The sequence below is a fragment of the Dipodomys spectabilis genome, unplaced genomic scaffold (assembly GCF_019054845.1).
Source record: "Dipodomys spectabilis isolate Male_0828 unplaced genomic scaffold, ASM1905484v1 ptg000178l, whole genome shotgun sequence".
In the NCBI taxonomy this organism is placed as follows: Eukaryota; Metazoa; Chordata; class Mammalia; order Rodentia; family Heteromyidae; genus Dipodomys; species Dipodomys spectabilis.
In genome coordinates, this window is record NW_024870855.1 from 14,038,297 (window position 1) to 14,055,983 (window position 17,687).

General features: G+C 59.6%; 6 non-coding genes across 6 annotated transcripts; all 6 read left to right on the forward strand.

The window, feature by feature from the left end:
• The first annotated feature begins 2,414 nt into the window (after positions 1 to 2,414).
• LOC122120909 lies at positions 2,415 to 2,533 on the forward strand. Its single transcript, XR_006149814.1, has one exon. It is a non-coding gene; the product is annotated as a 5S ribosomal RNA (ribosomal RNA).
• Positions 2,534 to 5,200: 2,667 nt separating this feature from the next.
• Positions 5,201 to 5,319, forward strand: LOC122120910. Its single transcript, XR_006149815.1, has one exon. It is a non-coding gene; the product is annotated as a 5S ribosomal RNA (ribosomal RNA).
• Positions 5,320 to 7,982: 2,663 nt separating this feature from the next.
• On the forward strand, positions 7,983 to 8,101 carry LOC122120925. The gene has a single exon (XR_006149829.1). It is a non-coding gene; the product is annotated as a 5S ribosomal RNA (ribosomal RNA).
• Positions 8,102 to 10,765: 2,664 nt separating this feature from the next.
• Positions 10,766 to 10,884, forward strand: LOC122120926. Its single transcript, XR_006149830.1, has one exon. It is a non-coding gene; the product is annotated as a 5S ribosomal RNA (ribosomal RNA).
• A 2,673-nt stretch (positions 10,885 to 13,557) lies between these two features.
• On the forward strand, positions 13,558 to 13,676 carry LOC122120912. The gene has a single exon (XR_006149816.1). It is a non-coding gene; the product is annotated as a 5S ribosomal RNA (ribosomal RNA).
• Positions 13,677 to 16,338: 2,662 nt separating this feature from the next.
• Positions 16,339 to 16,457, forward strand: LOC122120913. Its single transcript, XR_006149817.1, has one exon. It is a non-coding gene; the product is annotated as a 5S ribosomal RNA (ribosomal RNA).
• Positions 16,458 to 17,687: the final 1,230 nt, after the last annotated feature.

A 17,687-nucleotide genomic window follows, 5' to 3' on the forward strand; every position in this document is an offset into this window, starting at 1 on the left:
CCACACACACTCAAACCCTAGCTCCACTGTGCTCACAGCCCTGCCTAGGGAGCCCCTGCCCACCCCACACACTCTGACCACACCGCAGGCCCGTGCCACACCCCGCACTTCCGCACGGTGGCGCACTCACACCCACCCCACTGCTCTTGCCTAGCTCACTGGTTTCTCGCTTCTGGCTGCAAGCACATCTAGCCTGTGGCCAGCAGCTCCCCGGCCGGACCCGTACCCACCCATCACTCAGCCACTCCACCCGCCCCTCTACTGCCTGGCATGACTTCCTGTGGGTACCTGAGGGGCTTCTTTGTGGCTTTGCCCAACCTTCTCTATGTGGGATGCCTACTCCTTGAATAGATGAATTGCTATCACTGAAATGAGGCTTGGCTCAAGTGTTCCAAGAAAGCCTTTCCTGCTTGCCTGCCTGCCTGCCGGCCTGCTTGCCTGTGGACTTTCCTAGCAGCTTGAAGACCCTGAGCTTCAATGCCAGGACAGACTAGCCAAGAGAAGGAGGGACACAGAGAAGCATAGAGCACACTCCAGCCATTTGCTTGACTAGAAAGCTGAGGCTCCTGGTATGCCTGCCATCTTGTTGAGCCCATGCACAAGCCCCCAGGAGGAGTCTCTGCTGTCAGCACATCCAGCAGGCAGACTAGACGGAGAGATTCCAGAGCCTCGCTGGGTGCCTACATGTGTGCAGTGGGGAGGAAGGAGGGCTGGGACACAGTGTCTCCCCCTGGGAAGCACATACTGCAAAGTGGGATCCCACTTTGCAGGATGAGAGGTGCGGGCTGCTGTTGTGAAGAAGAACCCCCAGTGATTTGGGATCCTTGGGGGAAGGAGCCCAATGACCCTGCAGTTACACACCGCCTTGCCAACACACACCCTAGGAAGCACAAGGGAGATGGGTTGGAAGCTGTTGGAGTTGCCACCTTGAGAAGACACGAGGTGAAGAAGAAGCCTGGCAGTCAGAAGAAGCAGTTGGCCACCAGGGCTGGAATGCTCAGTCCCCGCAACGAAGTACGGTGGGAGGGTTGGCATGGGAGCTGGGCTGTGCTCAGAAGGACAGAGGCCCAGGGGGCCTTGTGCAGCCACCTCCAATGTATGCAAGCCATCCCCACCCTGTGGGATCTAGTGAAGCCTGGAATTAAGTTCGGTGCAGGCACACACACACACACACACACACAGAGAGTGAGAGAGAGAGATAGAGAGAGAGAGAGAGAGAGAGAGAGAGAGAGAGAGAGAGAGATGGGAGAGAGAGAGAGAGAGAAAGACAGAGCAATTGGTTTAGGGAGAGAATCACCCCTCCCTTCGCGCAAACACAGAGTCACAGTGGTTTCAGGAGGCTGGCAAGGCTGGATTGGATGGACAGAAAGAGGACAAGGCACCAGCCTCACGCCCGTGCTTTCCCACACTGGGGACCTCCCATTTCATGTACCGTCCAAGGGAGTCCTGTCCTCCCTGGTTTTCCTTGCTGGGTTGGGGCCCTGGTGGCATCTAGAGACCTGCTGTGCAGGTCTTGATCAGAGGTTGGGCTGAAGGGTCCAATTAGGTGTTAGGGCGGGGGTTCCGTTGGCCTTCAGCTTTTGGCTGTGAATTGGGGTCAGCATTGGCCTTAGGCTTGGGTTAGGTGAGGTTTAGGGAAGAGGTGGGGGACAGGGGTCAGGTGCGATTTCAGTATGGAAGATGGGGTTAGGGTGAGACTTGGGATAGGTTTGAGCTTAGGTGTAGACCTACTCCATGGGGTTGAGGGTTTGGGGGAGGGTTACTGGTGGGGTGAGGAATGGGCCTGTCCTGAGGACAGTTGTGGACCAGGTTTCTGGGTTAGGTGGTTCTGCACCGGCACTAGAGAGGTGACTTCCAGGATGCTCTGCAAAGCCCAGGCCTCTGCTGAGTGCATGGCCGGTGAGGGCAAAGCGAGGTGAGGGAGGGAGGGAGGCAAGCGCAGTGAGATGCAAAGCATGGGGAAGCAGCCAAATGCACAGCCATGCACCGAGAGATGGAAGCGGTCCCTCAGTAGCCTGGCGGCCGGAGAAGACAGGTGGGGAGCCTTGCAAGTGCACTTGCCTTAAGCGCTTGAATGTGCAAGGCTGACGCAGGCAGGCTGTGGGGTAGGAGGGCAGGGCAGTGAGTCGCTGGGAAATCGGCCCGGTCTCCTTCTGGGCATTAGTGCGTGTGTGGGGAAGGTTGGGTGGAAGGGGGGAGAGAGCGCTTGGCGGCGAGAGCAGCAGGCTCGGCTTGCTGGCAGAGGCTGCGGTCCGTGCGTTGGTGCGAGCGTGCTCCGATGCAGTTGTGCGAGCAGGCAGGCGCAGCAGGTGTGTGTGAGGCGAGAGCCGCAGGCAGAGGCTGGCGAGAGCGTGGAGAGCGGAGGCTGCAGAGGCGGCGAGCAGCATTTGGGGCTGCGCGCAGCGGCAGCAGGCGTCTACGGCCATACCACCCTGAACGCGCCCGATCTCGTCTGATCTCGGAAGCTAAGCAGGGTCGGGCCTGGTTAGTACTTGGATGGGAGACCGCCTGGGAATACCGGGTGCTGTAGGCTTTTGCCTCCACCCGGCCCGGGGGCCCGCCCCGGCCTTCCACCTCTCCACGCCCACCCCAGGCCTACTGCCTCCTCCGCCGCCCTCCACCCCCCCCCCGCCCTCTTCTTTCATCCAAGCCAGCCCACCTTAGTCTGCTTCTTCACAACCCCAGCCCGCACCGCTCAGCCTGCCTTCTGCACACTTTCCCCACACATGCTCACACACCCTCCTGGCACGCTGACTCCCTCACAGTCACAATCACAATCACCTGCTCCACACACACTCAAACCCTAGCTCCACTGTGCTCACAGCCCTGCCTAGGGAGCCCCTGCCCACCCCACACACTCTGACCACACCGCAGGCCCGTGCCACACCCCGCACTTCCGCACGGTGGCGCACTCACACCCACCCCACTGCTCTTGCCTAGCTCACTGGTTTCTCGCTTCTGGCTGCAAGCACATCTAGCCTGTGGCCAGCAGCTCCCCGGCCGGACCCGTACCCACCCATCACTCAGCCACTCCACCCGCCCCTCTACTGCCTGGCATGACTTCCTGTGGGTACCTGAGGGGCTTCTTTGTGGCTTTGCCCAACCTTCTCTATGTGGGATGCCTACTCCTTGAATAGATGAATTGCTATCACTGAAATGAGGCTTGGCTCAAGTGTTCCAAGAAAGCCTTTCCTGCCTGCCTGCCTGCCTGCCGGCCTGCTTGCCTGTGGACTTTCCTAGCAGCTTGAAGACCCTGAGCTTCAATGCCAGGACAGACTAGCCAAGAGAAGGAGGGACACAGAGAAGCATAGAGCACACTCCAGCCATTTGCTTGACTAGAAAGCTGAGGCTCCTGGTATGCCTGCCATCTTGTTGAGCCCATGCACAAGCCCCCAGGAGGAGTCTCTGCTGTCAGCACATCCAGCAGGCAGACTAGACGGAGAGATTCCAGAGCCTCGCTGGGTGCCTACATGCGTGCAGTGGGGAGGAAGGAGGGCTGGGACACAGTGTCTCCCCCTGGGAAGCACATACTGCAAAGTGGGATCCCACTTTGCAGGGTGAGAGGTGCGGGCTGCTGTTGTGAAGAAGAACCCCCAGTGATTTGGGATCCTTGGGGGAAGGAGCCCAATGACCCTGCAGTTACACACCGCCTTGCCAACACACACCCTAGGAAGCACAAGGGAGATGGGTTGGAAGCTGTTGGAGTTGCCACCTTGAGAAGACACGAGGTGAAGAAGAAGCCTGGCAGTCAGAAGAAGCAGTTGGCCACCAGGGCTGGAATGCTCAGTCCCCGCAACGAAGTACGGTGGGAGGGTTGGCATGGGAGCTGGGCTGTGCTCAGAAGGACAGAGGCCCAGGGGGCCTTGTGCAGCCACCTCCAATGTATGCAAGCCATCCCCACCCTGTGGGATCTAGTGAAGCCTGGAATTAAGTTCGGTGCAGACACACACACACACACACACACACACACACACAGAGTGAGAGAGAGAGATAGAGAGAGAGAGAGAGAGAGAGAGAGAGAGAGAGAGATGGGAGAGAGAGAGAGAGAGAAAGACAGAGCAATTGGTTTAGGGAGAGAATCACCCCTCCCTTCGCGCAAACACAGAGTCACAGTGGTTTCAGGAGGCTGGCAAGGCTGGATTGGATGGACAGAAAGAGGACAAGGCACCAGCCTCACGCCCGTGCTTTCCCACACTGGGGACCTCCCATTTCATGTACCGTCCAAGGGAGTCCTGTCCTCCCTGGTTTTCCTTGCTGGGTTGGGGCCCTGGTGGCATCTAGAGACCTGCTGTGCAGGTCTTGATCAGAGGTTGGGCTGAAGGGTCCAATTAGGTGTTAGGGCGGGGGTTCCGTTGGGCTTCAGCTTTTGGCTGTGAATTGGGGTCAGCATTGGCCTTAGGCTTGGGTTAGGTGAGGTTTAGGGAAGAGGTGGGGGACAGGGGTCAGGTGCGATTTCAGTATGGAAGATGGGGTTAGGGTGAGACTTGGGATAGGTTTGAGCTTAGGTGTAGACCTACTCCATGGGGTTGAGGGTTTGGGGGAGGGTTACTGGTGGGGTGAGGAATGGGCCTGTCCTGAGGACAGTTGTGGACCAGGTTTCTGGGTTAGGTGGTTCTGCACCGGCACTAGAGAGGTGACTTCCAGGATGCTCTGCAAAGCCCAGGCCTCTGCTGAGTGCATGGCCGGTGAGGGCAAAGCGAGGTGAGGGAGGGAGGGAGGCAAGCGCAGTGAGATGCAAAGCATGGGGAAGCAGCCAAATGCACAGCCATGCACCGAGAGATGGAAGCGGTCCCTCAGTAGCCTGGCGGCCGGAGAAGACAGGTGGGGAGCCTTGCAAGTGCACTTGCCTTAAGCGCTTGAATGTGCAAGGCTGACGCAGGCAGGCTGTGGGGTAGGAGGGCAGGGCAGTGAGTCGCTGGGAAATCGGCCCGGTCTCCTTCTGGGCATTAGTGCGTGTGTGGGGAAGGTTGGGTGGAAGGGGGGAGAGAGCGCTTGGCGGCGAGAGCAGCAGGCTCGGCTTGCTGGCAGAGGCTGCGGTCCGTGCGTTGGTGCGAGCGTGCTCCGATGCAGTTGTGCGAGCAGGCAGGCGCAGCAGGTGTGTGTGAGGCGAGAGCCGCAGGCAGAGGCTGGCGAGAGCGTGGAGAGCGGAGGCTGCAGAGGCGGCGAGCAGCATTTGGGGCTGCGCGCAGCGGCAGCAGGCGTCTACGGCCATACCACCCTGAACGCGCCCGATCTCGTCTGATCTCGGAAGCTAAGCAGGGTCGGGCCTGGTTAGTACTTGGATGGGAGACCGCCTGGGAATACCGGGTGCTGTAGGCTTTTGCCTCCACCCGGCCCGGGGGCCCGCCCCGGCCTTCCACCTCTCCACGCCCACCCCAGGCCTACTGCCTCCTCCGCCGCCCTCCACCCCCCCCCCCCCCGCCCTCTTCTTTCATCCAAGCCAGCCCACCTTAGTCTGCTTCTTCACAACCCCAGCCCGCACCGCTCAGCCTGCCTTCTGCACACTTTCCCCACACATGCTCACACACCCTCCTGGCACGCTGACTCCCTCACAGTCACAATCACAATCACCTGCTCCACACACACTCAAACCCTAGCTCCACTGTGCTCACAGCCCTGCCTAGGGAGCCCCTGCCCACCCCACACACTCTGACCACACCGCAGGCCCGTGCCACACCCCGCACTTCCGCACGGTGGCGCACTCACACCCACCCCACTGCTCTTGCCTAGCTCACTGGTTTCTCGCTTCTGGCTGCAAGCACATCTAGCCTGTGGCCAGCAGCTCCCCGGCCGGACCCGTACCCACCCATCACTCAGCCACTCCACCCGCCCCTCTACTGCCTGGCATGACTTCCTGTGGGTACCTGAGGGGCTTCTTTGTGGCTTTGCCCAACCTTCTCTATGTGGGATGCCTACTCCTTGAATAGATGAATTGCTATCACTGAAATGAGGCTTGGCTCAAGTGTTCCAAGAAAGCCTTTCCTGCCTGCCTGCCTGCCTGCCGGCCTGCTTGCCTGTGGACTTTCCTAGCAGCTTGAAGACCCTGAGCTTCAATGCCAGGACAGACTAGCCAAGAGAAGGAGGGACACAGAGAAGCATAGAGCACACTCCAGCCATTTGCTTGACTAGAAAGCTGAGGCTCCTGGTATGCCTGCCATCTTGTTGAGCCCATGCACAAGCCCCCAGGAGGAGTCTCTGCTGTCAGCACATCCAGCAGGCAGACTAGACGGAGAGATTCCAGAGCCTCGCTGGGTGCCTACATGCGTGCAGTGGGGAGGAAGGAGGGCTGGGACACAGTGTCTCCCCCTGGGAAGCACATACTGCAAAGTGGGATCCCACTTTGCAGGGTGAGAGGTGCGGGCTGCTGTTGTGAAGAAGAACCCCCAGTGATTTGGGATCCTTGGGGGAAGGAGCCCAATGACCCTGCAGTTACACACCGCCTTGCCAACACACACCCTAGGAAGCACAAGGGAGATGGGTTGGAAGCTGTTGGAGTTGCCACCTTGAGAAGACACGAGGTGAAGAAGAAGCCTGGCAGTCAGAAGAAGCAGTTGGCCACCAGGGCTGGAATGCTCAGTCCCCGCAACGAAGTACGGTGGGAGGGTTGGCATGGGAGCTGGGCTGTGCTCAGAAGGACAGAGGCCCAGGGGGCCTTGTGCAGCCACCTCCAATGTATGCAAGCCATCCCCACCCTGTGGGATCTAGTGAAGCCTGGAATTAAGTTCGGTGCAGGCACACACACACACACACACACACACAGAGTGAGAGAGAGAGATAGAGAGAGAGAGAGAGAGAGAGAGAGAGAGAGAGAGAGAGAGATGGGAGAGAGAGAGAGAGAGAAAGACAGAGCAATTGGTTTAGGGAGAGAATCACCCCTCCCTTCGCGCAAACACAGAGTCACAGTGGTTTCAGGAGGCTGGCAAGGCTGGATTGGATGGACAGAAAGAGGACAAGGCACCAGCCTCACGCCCGTGCTTTCCCACACTGGGGACCTCCCATTTCATGTACCGTCCAAGGGAGTCCTGTCCTCCCTGGTTTTCCTTGCTGGGTTGGGGCCCTGGTGGCATCTAGAGACCTGCTGTGCAGGTCTTGATCAGAGGTTGGGCTGAAGGGTCCAATTAGGTGTTAGGGCGGGGGTTCCGTTGGGCTTCAGCTTTTGGCTGTGAATTGGGGTCAGCATTGGCCTTAGGCTTGGGTTAGGTGAGGTTTAGGGAAGAGGTGGGGGACAGGGGTCAGGTGCGATTTCAGTATGGAAGATGGGGTTAGGGTGAGACTTGGGATAGGTTTGAGCTTAGGTGTAGACCTACTCCATGGGGTTGAGGGTTTGGGGGAGGGTTACTGGTGGGGTGAGGAATGGGCCTGTCCTGAGGACAGTTGTGGACCAGGTTTCTGGGTTAGGTGGTTCTGCACCGGCACTAGAGAGGTGACTTCCAGGATGCTCTGCAAAGCCCAGGCCTCTGCTGAGTGCATGGCCGGTGAGGGCAAAGCGAGGTGAGGGAGGGAGGGAGGCAAGCGCAGTGAGATGCAAAGCATGGGGAAGCAGCCAAATGCACAGCCATGCACCGAGAGATGGAAGCGGTCCCTCAGTAGCCTGGCGGCCGGAGAAGACAGGTGGGGAGCCTTGCAAGTGCACTTGCCTTAAGCGCTTAAGGCTGACGCAGGCAGGCTGTGGGGTAGGAGGGCAGGGCAGTGAGTCGCTGGGAAATCGGCCCGGTCTCCTTCTGGGCATTAGTGCGTGTGTGGGGAAGGTTGGGTGGAAGGGGGGAGAGAGCGCTTGGCGGCGAGAGCAGCAGGCTCGGCTTGCTGGCAGAGGCTGCGGTCCGTGCGTTGGTGCGAGCGTGCTCCGATGCAGTTGTGCGAGCAGGCAGGCGCAGCAGGTGTGTGTGAGGCGAGAGCCGCAGGCAGAGGCTGGCGAGAGCGTGGAGAGCGGAGGCTGCAGAGGCGGCGAGCAGCATTTGGGGCTGCGCGCAGCGGCAGCAGGCGTCTGCGGCCATACCACCCTGAACGCGCCCGATCTCGTCTGATCTCGGAAGCTAAGCAGGGTCGGGCCTGGTTAGTACTTGGATGGGAGACCGCCTGGGAATACCGGGTGCTGTAGGCTTTTGCCTCCACCCGGCCCGGGGGCCCGCCCCGGCCTTCCACCTCTCCACGCCCACCCCAGGCCTACTGCCTCCTCCGCCGCCCTCCACCCCCCCCCCCCCGCCCTCTTCTTTCATCCAAGCCAGCCCACCTTAGTCTGCTTCTTCACAACCCCAGCCCGCACCGCTCAGCCTGCCTTCTGCACACTTTCCCCACACATGCTCACACACCCTCCTGGCACGCTGACTCCCTCACAGTCACAATCACAATCACCTGCTCCACACACACTCAAACCCTAGCTCCACTGTGCTCACAGCCCTGCCTAGGGAGCCCCTGCCCACCCCACACACTCTGACCACACCGCAGGCCCGTGCCACACCCCGCACTTCCGCACGGTGGCGCACTCACACCCACCCCACTGCTCTTGCCTAGCTCACTGGTTTCTCGCTTCTGGCTGCAAGCACATCTAGCCTGTGGCCAGCAGCTCCCCGGCCGGACCCGTACCCACCCATCACTCAGCCACTCCACCCGCCCCTCTACTGCCTGGCATGACTTCCTGTGGGTACCTGAGGGGCTTCTTTGTGGCTTTGCCCAACCTTCTCTATGTGGGATGCCTACTCCTTGAATAGATGAATTGCTATCACTGAAATGAGGCTTGGCTCAAGTGTTCCAAGAAAGCCTTTCCTGCCTGCCTGCCTGCCTGCCGGCCTGCTTGCCTGTGGACTTTCCTAGCAGCTTGAAGACCCTGAGCTTCAATGCCAGGACAGACTAGCCAAGAGAAGGAGGGACACAGAGAAGCATAGAGCACACTCCAGCCATTTGCTTGACTAGAAAGCTGAGGCTCCTGGTATGCCTGCCATCTTGTTGAGCCCATGCACAAGCCCCCAGGAGGAGTCTCTGCTGTCAGCACATCCAGCAGGCAGACTAGACGGAGAGATTCCAGAGCCTCGCTGGGTGCCTACATGCGTGCAGTGGGGAGGAAGGAGGGCTGGGACACAGTGTCTCCCCCTGGGAAGCACATACTGCAAAGTGGGATCCCACTTTGCAGGGTGAGAGGTGCGGGCTGCTGTTGTGAAGAAGAACCCCCAGTGATTTGGGATCCTTGGGGGAAGGAGCCCAATGACCCTGCAGTTACACACCGCCTTGCCAACACACACCCTAGGAAGCACAAGGGAGATGGGTTGGAAGCTGTTGGAGTTGCCACCTTGAGAAGACACGAGGTGAAGAAGAAGCCTGGCAGTCAGAAGAAGCAGTTGGCCACCAGGGCTGGAATGCTCAGTCCCCGCAACGAAGTACGGTGGGAGGGTTGGCATGGGAGCTGGGCTGTGCTCAGAAGGACAGAGGCCCAGGGGGCCTTGTGCAGCCACCTCCAATGTATGCAAGCCATCCCCACCCTGTGGGATCTAGTGAAGCCTGGAATTAAGTTCGGTGCAGGCACACACACACACACACACACACACAGAGTGAGAGAGAGAGATAGAGAGAGAGAGAGAGAGAGAGAGAGAGAGAGAGAGAGAGAGAGATGGGAGAGAGAGAGAGAGAGAAAGACAGAGCAATTGGTTTAGGGAGAGAATCACCCCTCCCTTCGCGCAAACACAGAGTCACAGTGGTTTCAGGAGGCTGGCAAGGCTGGATTGGATGGACAGAAAGAGGACAAGGCACCAGCCTCACGCCCGTGCTTTCCCACACTGGGGACCTCCCATTTCATGTACCGTCCAAGGGAGTCCTGTCCTCCCTGGTTTTCCTTGCTGGGTTGGGGCCCTGGTGGCATCTAGAGACCTGCTGTGCAGGTCTTGATCAGAGGTTGGGCTGAAGGGTCCAATTAGGTGTTAGGGCGGGGGTTCCGTTGGGCTTCAGCTTTTGGCTGTGAATTGGGGTCAGCATTGGCCTTAGGCTTGGGTTAGGTGAGGTTTAGGGAAGAGGTGGGGGACAGGGGTCAGGTGCGATTTCAGTATGGAAGATGGGGTTAGGGTGAGACTTGGGATAGGTTTGAGCTTAGGTGTAGACCTACTCCATGGGGTTGAGGGTTTGGGGGAGGGTTACTGGTGGGGTGAGGAATGGGCCTGTCCTGAGGACAGTTGTGGACCAGGTTTCTGGGTTAGGTGGTTCTGCACCGGCACTAGAGAGGTGACTTCCAGGATGCTCTGCAAAGCCCAGGCCTCTGCTGAGTGCATGGCCGGTGAGGGCAAAGCGAGGTGAGGGAGGGAGGGAGGCAAGCGCAGTGAGATGCAAAGCATGGGGAAGCAGCCAAATGCACAGCCATGCACCGAGAGATGGAAGCGGTCCCTCAGTAGCCTGGCGGCCGGAGAAGACAGGTGGGGAGCCTTGCAAGTGCACTTGCCTTAAGCGCTTAAGGCTGACGCAGGCAGGCTGTGGGGTAGGAGGGCAGGGCAGTGAGTCGCTGGGAAATCGGCCCGGTCTCCTTCTGGGCATTAGTGCGTGTGTGGGGAAGGTTGGGTGGAAGGGGGGAGAGAGCGCTTGGCGGCGAGAGCAGCAGGCTCGGCTTGCTGGCAGAGGCTGCGGTCCGTGCGTTGGTGCGAGCGTGCTCCGATGCAGTTGTGCGAGCAGGCAGGCGCAGCAGGTGTGTGTGAGGCGAGAGCCGCAGGCAGAGGCTGGCGAGAGCGTGGAGAGCGGAGGCTGCAGAGGCGGCGAGCAGCATTTGGGGCTGCGCGCAGCGGCAGCAGGCGTCTGCGGCCATACCACCCTGAACGCGCCCGATCTCGTCTGATCTCGGAAGCTAAGCAGGGTCGGGCCTGGTTAGTACTTGGATGGGAGACCGCCTGGGAATACCGGGTGCTGTAGGCTTTTGCCTCCACCCGGCCCGGGGGCCCGCCCCGGCCTTCCACCTCTCCACGCCCACCCCAGGCCTACTGCCTCCTCCGCCGCCCTCCACCCCCCCCCCCCGCCCTCTTCTTTCATCCAAGCCAGCCCACCTTAGTCTGCTTCTTCACAACCCCAGCCCGCACCGCTCAGCCTGCCTTCTGCACACTTTCCCCACACATGCTCACACACCCTCCTGGCACGCTGACTCCCTCACAGTCACAATCACAATCACCTGCTCCACACACACTCAAACCCTAGCTCCACTGTGCTCACAGCCCTGCCTAGGGAGCCCCTGCCCACCCCACACACTCTGACCACACCGCAGGCCCGTGCCACACCCCGCACTTCCGCACGGTGGCGCACTCACACCCACCCCACTGCTCTTGCCTAGCTCACTGGTTTCTCGCTTCTGGCTGCAAGCACATCTAGCCTGTGGCCAGCAGCTCCCCGGCCGGACCCGTACCCACCCATCACTCAGCCACTCCACCCGCCCCTCTACTGCCTGGCATGACTTCCTGTGGGTACCTGAGGGGCTTCTTTGTGGCTTTGCCCAACCTTCTCTATGTGGGATGCCTACTCCTTGAATAGATGAATTGCTATCACTGAAATGAGGCTTGGCTCAAGTGTTCCAAGAAAGCCTTTCCTGCTTGCCTGCCTGCCTGCCGGCCTGCTTGCCTGTGGACTTTCCTAGCAGCTTGAAGACCCTGAGCTTCAATGCCAGGACAGACTAGCCAAGAGAAGGAGGGACACAGAGAAGCATAGAGCACACTCCAGCCATTTGCTTGACTAGAAAGCTGAGGCTCCTGGTATGCCTGCCATCTTGTTGAGCCCATGCACAAGCCCCCAGGAGGAGTCTCTGCTGTCAGCACATCCAGCAGGCAGACTAGACGGAGAGATTCCAGAGCCTCGCTGGGTGCCTACATGTGTGCAGTGGGGAGGAAGGAGGGCTGGGACACAGTGTCTCCCCCTGGGAAGCACATACTGCAAAGTGGGATCCCACTTTGCAGGATGAGAGGTGCGGGCTGCTGTTGTGAAGAAGAACCCCCAGTGATTTGGGATCCTTGGGGGAAGGAGCCCAATGACCCTGCAGTTACACACCGCCTTGCCAACACACACCCTAGGAAGCACAAGGGAGATGGGTTGGAAGCTGTTGGAGTTGCCACCTTGAGAAGACACGAGGTGAAGAAGAAGCCTGGCAGTCAGAAGAAGCAGTTGGCCACCAGGGCTGGAATGCTCAGTCCCCGCAACGAAGTACGGTGGGAGGGTTGGCATGGGAGCTGGGCTGTGCTCAGAAGGACAGAGGCCCAGGGGGCCTTGTGCAGCCACCTCCAATGTATGCAAGCCATCCCCACCCTGTGGGATCTAGTGAAGCCTGGAATTAAGTTCGGTGCAGGCACACACACACACACACACACACACAGAGTGAGAGAGAGAGATAGAGAGAGAGAGAGAGAGAGAGAGAGAGAGAGAGAGAGAGAGAGAGATGGGAGAGAGAGAGAGAGAGAAAGACAGAGCAATTGGTTTAGGGAGAGAATCACCCCTCCCTTCGCGCAAACACAGAGTCACAGTGGTTTCAGGAGGCTGGCAAGGCTGGATTGGATGGACAGAAAGAGGACAAGGCACCAGCCTCACGCCCGTGCTTTCCCACACTGGGGACCTCCCATTTCATGTACCGTCCAAGGGAGTCCTGTCCTCCCTGGTTTTCCTTGCTGGGTTGGGGCCCTGGTGGCATCTAGAGACCTGCTGTGCAGGTCTTGATCAGAGGTTGGGCTGAAGGGTCCAATTAGGTGTTAGGGCGGGGGTTCCGTTGGGCTTCAGCTTTTGGCTGTGAATTGGGGTCAGCATTGGCCTTAGGCTTGGGTTAGGTGAGGTTTAGGGAAGAGGTGGGGGACAGGGGTCAGGTGCGATTTCAGTATGGAAGATGGGGTTAGGGTGAGACTTGGGATAGGTTTGAGCTTAGGTGTAGACCTACTCCATGGGGTTGAGGGTTTGGGGGAGGGTTACTGGTGGGGTGAGGAATGGGCCTGTCCTGAGGACAGTTGTGGACCAGGTTTCTGGGTTAGGTGGTTCTGCACCGGCACTAGAGAGGTGACTTCCAGGATGCTCTGCAAAGCCCAGGCCTCTGCTGAGTGCATGGCCGGTGAGGGCAAAGCGAGGTGAGGGAGGGAGGGAGGCAAGCGCAGTGAGATGCAAAGCATGGGGAAGCAGCCAAATGCACAGCCATGCACCGAGAGATGGAAGCGGTCCCTCAGTAGCCTGGCGGCCGGAGAAGACAGGTGGGGAGCCTTGCAAGTGCACTTGCCTTAAGCGCTTGAATGTGCAAGGCTGACGCAGGCAGGCTGTGGGGTAGGAGGGCAGGGCAGTGAGTCGCTGGGAAATCGGCCCGGTCTCCTTCTGGGCATTAGTGCGTGTGTGGGGAAGGTTGGGTGGAAGGGGGGAGAGAGCGCTTGGCGGCGAGAGCAGCAGGCTCGGCTTGCTGGCAGAGGCTGCGGTCCGTGCGTTGGTGCGAGCGTGCTCCGATGCAGTTGTGCGAGCAGGCAGGCGCAGCAGGTGTGTGTGAGGCGAGAGCCGCAGGCAGAGGCTGGCGAGAGCGTGGAGAGCGGAGGCTGCAGAGGCGGCGAGCAGCATTTGGGGCTGCGCGCAGCGGCAGCAGGCGTCTACGGCCATACCACCCTGAACGCGCCCGATCTCGTCTGATCTCGGAAGCTAAGCAGGGTCGGGCCTGGTTAGTACTTGGATGGGAGACCGCCTGGGAATACCGGGTGCTGTAGGCTTTTGCCTCCACCCGGCCCGGGGGCCCGCCCCGGCCTTCCACCTCTCCACGCCCACCCCAGGCCTACTGCCTCCTCCACCGCCCTCCACCCCCCCCCCCCCGCCCTCTTCTTTCATCCAAGCCAGCCCACCTTAGTCTGCTTCTTCACAACCCCAGCCCGCACTGCTCAGCCTGCCTTCTGCACACTTTCCCCACACATGCTCACACACCCTCCTGGCACGCTGACTCCCTCACAGTCACAATCACAATCACCTGCTCCACACACACTCAAACCCTAGCTCCACTGTGCTCACAGCCCTGCCTAGGGAGCCCCTGCCCACCCCACACACTCTGACCACACCGCAGGCCCGTGCCACACCCCGCACTTCCGCACGGTGGCGCACTCACACCCACCCCACTGCTCTTGCCTAGCTCACTGGTTTCTCGCTTCTGGCTGCAAGCACATCTAGCCTGTGGCCAGCAGCTCCCCGGCCGGACCCGTACCCACCCATCACTCAGCCACTCCACCCGCCCCTCTACTGCCTGGCGTGACTTCCTGTGGGTACCTGAGGGGCTTCTTTGTGGCTTTGCCCAACCTTCTCTATGTGGGATGCCTACTCCTTGAATAGATGAATTGCTATCACTGAAATGAGGCTTGGCTCAAGTGTTCCAAGAAAGCCTTTCCTGCCTGCCTGCCTGCCTGCCGGCCTGCTTGCCTGTGGACTTTCCTAGCAGCTTGAAGACCCTGAGCTTCAATGCCAGGACAGACTAGCCAAGAGAAGGAGGGACACAGAGAAGCATAGAGCACACTCCAGCCATTTGCTTGACTAGAAAGCTGAGGCTCCTGGTATGCCTGCCATCTTGTTGAGCCCATGCACAAGCCCCCAGGAGGAGTCTCTGCTGTCAGCACATCCAGCAGGCAGACTAGACGGAGAGATTCCAGAGCCTCGCTGGGTGCCTACATGCGTGCAGTGGGGAGGAAGGAGGGCTGGGACACAGTGTCTCCCCCTGGGAAGCACATACTGCAAAGTGGGATCCCACTTTGCAGGGTGAGAGGTGCGGGCTGCTGTTGTGAAGAAGAACCCCCAGTGATTTGGGATCCTTGGGGGAAGGAGCCCAATGACCCTGCAGTTACACACCGCCTTGCCAACACACACCCTAGGAAGCACAAGGGAGATGGGTTGGAAGCTGTTGGAGTTGCCACCTTGAGAAGACACGAGGTGAAGAAGAAGCCTGGCAGTCAGAAGAAGCAGTTGGCCACCAGGGCTGGAATGCTCAGTCCCCGCAACGAAGTACGGTGGGAGGGTTGGCATGGGAGCTGGGCTGTGCTCAGAAGGACAGAGGCCCAGGGGGCCTTGTGCAGCCACCTCCAATGTATGCAAGCCATCCCCACCCTGTGGGATCTAGTGAAGCCTGGAATTAAGTTCGGTGCAGGCACACACACACACACACACACAGAGAGAGTGAGAGAGAGAGATAGATAGAGAGAGAGAGAGAGAGAGAGAGAGAGAGATGGGAGAGAGAGAGAGAGAGAAAGAGAGAGCAATTGGTTTAGGGAGAGAATCACCCCTCCCTTCGCGCAAACACAGAGTCACAGTGGTTTCAGGAGGCTGGCAAGGCTGGATTGGATGGACAGAAAGAGGACAAGGCACCAGCCTCACGCCCGTGCTTTCCCACACTGGGGACCTCCCATTTCATGTACCGTCCAAGGGAGTCCTGTCCTCCCTGGTTTTCCTTGCTGGGTTGGGGCCCTGGTGGCATCTAGAGACCTGCTGTGCAGGTCTTGATCAGAGGTTGGGCTGAAGGGTCCAATTAGGTGTTAGGGCGGGGGTTCCGTTGGGCTTCAGCTTTTGGCTGTGAATTGGGGTCAGCATTGGCCTTAGGCTTGGGTTAGGTGAGGTTTAGGGAAGAGGTGGGGGACAGGGGTCAGGTGCGATTTCAGTATGGAAGATGGGGTTAGGGTGAGACTTGGGATAGGTTTGAGCTTAGGTGTAGACCTACTCCATGGGGTTGAGGGTTTGGGGGAGGGTTACTGGTGGGGTGAGGAATGGGCCTGTCCTGAGGACAGTTGTGGACCAGGTTTCTGGGTTAGGTGGTTCTGCACCGGCACTAGAGAGGTGACTTCCAGGATGCTCTGCAAAGCCCAGGCCTCTGCTGAGTGCATGGCCGGTGAGGGCAAAGCGAGGTGAGGGAGGGAGGGAGGCAAGCGCAGTGAGATGCAAAGCATGGGGAAGCAGCCAAATGCACAGCCATGCACCGAGAGATGGAAGCGGTCCCTCAGTAGCCTGGCGGCCGGAGAAGACAGGTGGGGAGCCTTGCAAGTGCACTTGCCTTAAGCGCTTGAATGTGCAAGGCTGACGCAGGCAGGCTGTGGGGTAGGAGGGCAGGGCAGTGAGTCGCTGGGAAATCGGCCCGGTCTCCTTCTGGGCATTAGTGCGTGTGTGGGGAAGGTTGGGTGGAAGGGGGGAGAGAGCGCTTGGCGGCGAGAGCAGCAGGCTCGGCTTGCTGGCAGAGGCTGCGGTCCGTGCGTTGGTGCGAGCGTGCTCCGATGCAGTTGTGCGAGCAGGCAGGCGCAGCAGGTGTGTGTGAGGCGAGAGCCGCAGGCAGAGGCTGGCGAGAGCGTGGAGAGCGGAGGCTGCAGAGGCGGCGAGCAGCATTTGGGGCTGCGCGCAGCGGCAGCAGGCGTCTACGGCCATACCACCCTGAACGCGCCCGATCTCGTCTGATCTCGGAAGCTAAGCAGGGTCGGGCCTGGTTAGTACTTGGATGGGAGACCGCCTGGGAATACCGGGTGCTGTAGGCTTTTGCCTCCACCCGGCCCGGGGGCCCGCCCCGGCCTTCCACCTCTCCACGCCCACCCCAGGCCTACTGCCTCCTCCGCCGCCCTCCACCCCCCCCCCCGCCCTCTTCTTTCATCCAAGCCAGCCCACCTTAGTCTGCTTCTTCACAACCCCAGCCCGCACCGCTCAGCCTGCCTTCTGCACACTTTCCCCACACATGCTCACACACCCTCCTGGCACGCTGACTCCCTCACAGTCACAATCACAATCACCTGCTCCACACACACTCAAACCCTAGCTCCACTGTGCTCACAGCCCTGCCTAGGGAGCCCCTGCCCACCCCACACACTCTGACCACACCGCAGGCCCGTGCCACACCCCGCACTTCCGCACGGTGGCGCACTCACACCCACCCCACTGCTCTTGCCTAGCTCACTGGTTTCTCGCTTCTGGCTGCAAGCACATCTAGCCTGTGGCCAGCAGCTCCCCGGCCGGACCCGTACCCACCCATCACTCAGCCACTCCACCCGCCCCTCTACTGCCTGGCATGACTTCCTGTGGGTACCTGAGGGGCTTCTTTGTGGCTTTGCCCAACCTTCTCTATGTGGGATGCCTACTCCTTGAATAGATGAATTGCTATCACTGAAATGAGGCTTGGCTCAAGTGTTCCAAGAAAGCCTTTCCTGCCTGCCTGCCTGCCTGCCGGCCTGCTTGCCTGTGGACTTTCCTAGCAGCTTGAAGACCCTGAGCTTCAATGCCAGGACAGACTAGCCAAGAGAAGGAGGGACACAGAGAAGCATAGAGCACACTCCAGCCATTTGCTTGACTAGAAAGCTGAGGCTCCTGGTATGCCTGCCATCTTGTTGAGCCCATGCACAAGCCCCCAGGAGGAGTCTCTGCTGTCAGCACATCCAGCAGGCAGACTAGACGGAGAGATTCCAGAGCCTCGCTGGGTGCCTACATGCGTGCAGTGGGGAGGAAGGAGGGCTGGGACACAGTGTCTCCCCCTGGGAAGCACATACTGCAAAGTGGGATCCCACTTTGCAGGGTGAGAGGTGCGGGCTGCTGTTGTGAAGAAGAACCCCCAGTGATTTGGGATCCTTGGGGGAAGGAGCCCAATGACCCTGCAGTTACACACCGCCTTGCCAACACACACCCTAGGAAGCACAAGGGAGATGGGTTGGAAGCTGTTGGAGTTGCCACCTTGAGAAGACACGAGGTGAAGAAGAAGCCTGGCAGTCAGAAGAAGCAGT